Below are 6191 nucleotides of genomic sequence, written 5' to 3' on the forward strand. Positions count from 1 at the left end.
TAGTTTGGTTAAAGAATTAATAAAGCAGAAATGTAAGTCCATACTTCTTTAAAAGATATAAAATCCCATAAGAGAAAAGGCTTGACATCTTGTACACATAGGAATAAAATGAAAATATGAAAGGGAGAGTTTAGACATACGCTAGGAATTTTTGTTAGTTGTTGAGAGTATTAGGTTAGTTGAGTAAGTGCCCAAAGGAATCTCTGAGGACATTTAAAACCTCATTGAAACAAAGCCGTGGACATTGTATTGTGCAGAGCAAGGCTTCAATGGCAAGGGGGATGGTCCAGATCAACCATGAGGTCTTTTTCAGCTCTAATTTCTAGTATTCCATAGCTCTGTGAAGAATAGTTGCTAAATTGCTTGATCAACCCAGACAAACAAAACTCAACACAAGAATAAAACCCCAGACAAAACAATAATGTTAGCCAAAATTGAAACACGCCCCTCCAAAAAGAAAAAACAAAAACCCTAAATCTCGCATCACACACCAAAGATGACAAATTCAGGCTCTGGCAACCTGCCCAGAGAAATGAATTCCAGAGACAAGACCCTTCAGTGCGCAAGCCCAAGTGGAAGGCTGGGAGAGTTCAACTTCACAGTTAGGCTTGCAAAACCTCCCAGCTGATCTTAATACGAGAGCAGGCTTAAAAAGTGTAAAGGGAAAGAAATCTATTGAAGAATCTGGTCTATGAGTGAACTATTCATTCAACAAGGATTTGTGGAGTGCCTACTGTAAGCCAGCCACTACTCTAGGAAGAGTACATTAGTGAACAAAACAGACAAGATCTCTGTTCTCATGATACTTACATTCTAGTATAAGGAACAATAAATAACACAGGATGGTATTTCACAAGGAGTAATGAGTGCTAAGTGGGGTAAAAAACAGGCTTAAGAAGTGAGGGACAGGGGGTTGAATCCTGGCAGGTGACTGCATTTAATAATGCAACTGGAGTAGAACTCATGAAGAAGAGACATCTGAGCAAGACTTGACGTGAAAGGAGGTAGCCAGGTGGATTTGGGGGGAAGAACATTAAGTATAGGAGGAAGGTTGGACCAAACCTGGTATATCTGAAGGAGGCTAGTGTGTCTGGAGGAGAGTGAGCATAAGGAAAACTGTAGAGTTGATTCAAGGAAGCCTAGGTTGTTAACAGGACTTTGTCTTTTACTCCATCTGAGTTAACTACCCACAATATCTTGCTTCTAGGATTCTAGGAACTCAGCAAGAAACTAATTCATGCCAGGTATCAAACTTCCTGGGAAACCCCTCCACCCATATATCAACAATGTTTCTGCAGGTTACTTAAGTCTGTAAGAGATGTGGGCCCTTAATGTAAAAATAGATCCTATAGTTACTGCTACTGAGAATGAGGAAGAGTCATCAATATTGAAACTCTGGATATTTGCTTCCATTTATTCTTAGACCAGCAATAAAAAAAATCCAAACAAAATTACATTTGTGATCTTTGTATGATATTTATACATATATGAACTATGTCTTCTGTCACATAAAACTCCTTAATATCGGCAATTCTGTTATGGATTCATGCTCTTGAAACCTAATCTTTACTAGGGACTTGATAAATATTTAAACATAAGGAGAAGCATAAATCAATTTAGAAGACAAAAAATTGAATCTGCTTTTGAGAAGTAAAGACAATATAAAAGAAATTATTAGATGTTTTCAGATATTTGAAAAAATTATAATAAAATTAAAAGTTAAATTAGAAAAGCACTCTCAATGTTCATTCATTAATTGAAAAAAGTGTGCTGAGTGCCTGCAATGTGCCTAGCAAGTTTTCTAGATTCTATGGATACAAGAATGAACAAGAACGAACAATACACAAAAGCCTGCAGTCTACTATGTTACTCCATTAACATTCTCCTCAAGCAAGGCTGAGGACAGGAGTCAATCCCAATCACCATGCTGGACTACCTGATCAAGGGCATGAGGATTCCCTGGAGTAAATCTGTCTCTTCTCCCTGCCCATCAAGGAATCCTGGATGATTGACTTTTTCCTGGGGACATACCTCAAGGATGAGGTATTGAAGATTATGCCTGTGCAAAAGCAGACCCATGCTGGCCGGTGGACCAGGTTCAGGGCGTTTGCTGCTCTCAGCAATTACAATGGACCCATCAGTCTGGGTGTTAACTGCTCCAAGGAGGTAGCCACTGCCATCTGTGGGGCCATCATCCTGGCCAAGCTTTCCATCGTCCCCGTGCAGGGAAGTTACTCAGGGAACAAGATCGGCAAGCCCCACTCTGTCCCATGCAAGGTGAAAGGCTGCTCTGGGTCTGTGTGAATGTACCTCATCCTTGCCCACTGAGGGACTGGTGTTGTCTCAGCCCCTGTGCCCAAGAAGCTACTGATGGTGGCTGGTATTGATGACTGCTATACCTTGGCCAGGGGCTACAACACTGCCACCCTGGGAAACTTTGCCAAGGCCACTTTTGATGTCATTTCCAAGACCTACCCCTGACCTCTGAAAAGAAACTCTTCACCAAGTCTCATTATCAGGAATTTACTGACCATCTTGTAAAGATCCACACCAGAGTCTCCATGCAGAGGACCCAGGCTCCAGATCTGGCCACCACATAGTGGTGAATTAAAGCTTCTCTAGTGGTTCACCAGATCATTTCTGTGTAATAATATGCAATTGAGGACATGGATTTGAAACTCATCTGCAACCCAATATCACCTTTTAAGATGGGATATGTCAGGAAAGGATGCTTCATAACTTGTCCCCACCTCATCATTCCACTCTTTGAAAATTCTCGGTAAAGACTACATGCTGATTTTTTTTTTTTAGCAACTTTAGGTAAGGAAAAGATCATAGCATTTGAGTGAGAGCTGTGTTGTCTAGTACACCAGCCACCAGCCACAGGTAACTACTGAGCAATTGAAATGTGGCTAGTCCAGATTGAGATGTGCTCTAAGTATAAAACACACTGGATTTTGATGGCTCAGTTTGAAAAAGAGAGTGTAAGCCATCTAAATCTTTTTGTTGATTACATGTTGAAATGCTAATATTTTCAACACATTGGGTTAAATAAAATGTTATTAATCTATCTTGTTTTTTTTAACTTTTTTTATGTGGCCACTAGAAAACTTGTATCTGTTACTCAATTTCCCCAAGTGACGGGATCTACATTTGTTTCCTATATTAGCTCCATACTGTTACATAATAAAAGCTGATTCTAATTGAGTACTCAGCTCATTTACTGGCAAACTGTCTTCCAAGAAAGTTACTTGTGTTTAAACATTTAATCTTCATAATAACCTTGTGAAGAACGATTTTTCTGGATGAATAATTTGAGGCACTGAAAGGTCAAGAACTTGCCAAAGGCTATACATCTGGTGACCAGGAGAGCAATAAAACCTTAAAGCTATAACTAACCCAGTGTTTCTCAGTCCTGAGTGTCATCAGAATTACCTGCAGAGCTTGTTAAAACACAGATTGCTGAGCTCCTCCTCCAAAAGTTCTGATCCATTTGACGCAGTGAGTTACCTGAGAATGCACATACCTCACAAGTTTCCAGGTGACTTTGATGCTGCTGATTTGCAAACCACATTTTGAGAACCATTAACCTAATAAAGTCCTCAGCCTTTTTGAACCATTGTTTCTGTACCTTAAAGCATGGATATTTCATATACCTTCCTCACATACCATCATATTCACCATTTAAAGAGTGAAACTCCAGGGTTTTGGTATATTTAGTTTTGCAACTATCATTGCTATCTAATACAAAATGTTTCCATCACTCCAAAAAGAAACCCAATCCCATTAGCAGTCTCCATTCCTCCCTCCCCCAGGTCCTAGTAACCACTAATCTCCTTCTTTATGGATTTGTCTATTCTGGACATTTCATGCAAATTTAATCATAATATATGTGGCTGGCTTCTTTTGCTTAGCATAAGGATTTCAAGGTTCATCCATATTATAACATGTATTGATACTTCATTCCATTTTATGATAAAATAATATAAAATTATATGGGCACACCACATTTTGTGTCTGGCTTCTTTTGTTTAGCATAAGGATTTCAAGGTTCATCCGTGTTATAACATGTATTGATACTTCATTCCATTTTATGATAAAATAATATAAAATTATATGGGCATACCACATTTTGTTTATCCATTTATCAGTTGATGCACATTTTGGTTGTTTCCACTTTTTGGTTATTACGAACTTGTGTGGATTTGTTTTCATTTTTTCATGGGATATAACTAGGAATGGTTCAGTAGGAGTAGAATTGCTGACTCCTATATTGTCTCTATGTTTAACATTCTGAAAAACTATAAAACTGTTTCCAAAGCATTGTATCATTTTACATTACCGATGGCAATGTATGATGGCTTCAGTTTTTCCATAACCTTGACAACATTTGTCATTGTCATTTTGATTATAGCCATCCTAGTGGGTGTGAAGTAGTGTCTCATTAGGGTTTTGATTTGCATTGCTCTATGACTTAATGATGTTCCTTTTTTCAAGTGCTATTGGACATTTATATATCTTCTTTGGAGAAATGCCAGTCCAAACCTTTGCCCATTTTTAAAATTTAGTTGTCTTTTTATTGTTGGGGTATAAGAATTATTTATGTATTCTGGGTACAAGTTCCTTATTGGATATATGACTTGTAATTTCTCCCATTCTGTGGGTTGCCTTTTCAGTTTCTTGATGGTGTCCATTGAAGCAAAAAGTTTTGAATCTTGTAATTTATATATTTTAAACTGTATAAACCTAAGTGTACAGCATGATGATTTGGTATACATATACACTGAGATGATTATTGCAATTAAACTAATTAACATATCATCTCAGATAGTTACCAATAAAAAGTTCTTAAGCTTGGGCCGCCTGGGCGGCTCAATCCATTGAGTGTCTGACTCTTGGTTTCAGGTCAGGTCATGATCTCATGGTTTCTGATTTCCAGTCCCCCATTGGACTCTGTGCTGGCAGTGCAGAGCGTGCTTGGGATTCTCTCTCTCTCTCTCTCTCTCGCTCTCTCTCTCTCTCTCTCTCCATTTCTCTCTGCTCCTCCCCCATGTGAGCTGTCTCTGTCTCTCTCAAATAAATAAATAAACTTAATTTTTTTACTTGATGATATCGAATTTGTCTGTTTTTCCTTTTATCACTTATACTTTTAGGTTACATCAAGAAATAATTGCATAATCTAAAATCATGAAGATTTAGGTTAATGATCCATTTTGAGTTAATTTTTGTACATGGTGTGAAGTAACGGTCCAATTTTATTCTTTTCATATGAATATCCAGTTATCCCAATCATAGAATCCTTTCAAAATTTAGGCAAAAATACTTCAGAGGCTGTATTAATTGTAGTGCATTTATTAATGTTAATTACAATACTATTTACCCTCTCTGAGTGCTTTTCTGCTATTCTGTCAAACATTTGTAAACACCCCTATGTAGAACAAAACAAATGTCAGTAGGGTGGGTCAGTGGGTTGAAGGGCCAACTTTCGCTCACGTCATGATCTCATGGTCCATGACCACATTGGGCTCACTGCTGTCAGCACAGAGCCCACCTCAGATCCTCTGTCTTCCTCTCTTTCTGCTCCTCCCCCTCTCTCTGTGTTCCTCCCCTACCCATGCTCTCTCCTTCAAACATGAATAAACATTTAAAAGTAAATAAAACCTCAAGTCAGTGATGACCGAACACAAGATGGCAATTGTTCAATCACAACTTCTTCATTTTGTTATGTATTAAAATCATGAATGAAAAAGGATCTATTACCACCAATCCCTTAGAAATACAAGCAATCATCAGAGATTACTATGAAAAATTATATGCCAAAAACTGGACAACACAGAAGAAATGGAAAAATTCCTAAATGCACATGCACTGCCAAAATTCAAATGGGAAGAGATAGAAAGCATGAACAGACCAATAACCAGTGAAGAAATCGAATCCATTATCAAAAGTCTCCCAATGAATAAGAGCCCAGGGCCAGATGGCTTCCCAGGGAAATTCTACCAGACATCTAAAGCAGAGCTCATACCCATTCTTCTCAAGCTATTCCAAAAAATAGAAACAGAAGGAAAACTTCCAAACTCATTCTATGATACAGCATCACCTTGATACCCAAACCAGACAAAGACCCAGCAGAAAAAGAGAACTACAGACCAATATCCTTAATAAATACAGATGCAAAAATACTCAACAAG

General features: G+C 38.1%; 1 pseudogene; it reads left to right on the top strand.

Annotated features, from left to right (window-relative positions):
* The first annotated feature begins 496 nt into the window (after window positions 1–496).
* Window positions 497–2600, top strand: LOC115275228 (annotated as a pseudogene).
* Window positions 2601–6191: the final 3591 nt, after the last annotated feature.

This window comes from Suricata suricatta, chromosome 2, assembly GCF_006229205.1.
Source record: "Suricata suricatta isolate VVHF042 chromosome 2, meerkat_22Aug2017_6uvM2_HiC, whole genome shotgun sequence".
Classification (NCBI taxonomy): Eukaryota; Metazoa; Chordata; class Mammalia; order Carnivora; family Herpestidae; genus Suricata; species Suricata suricatta.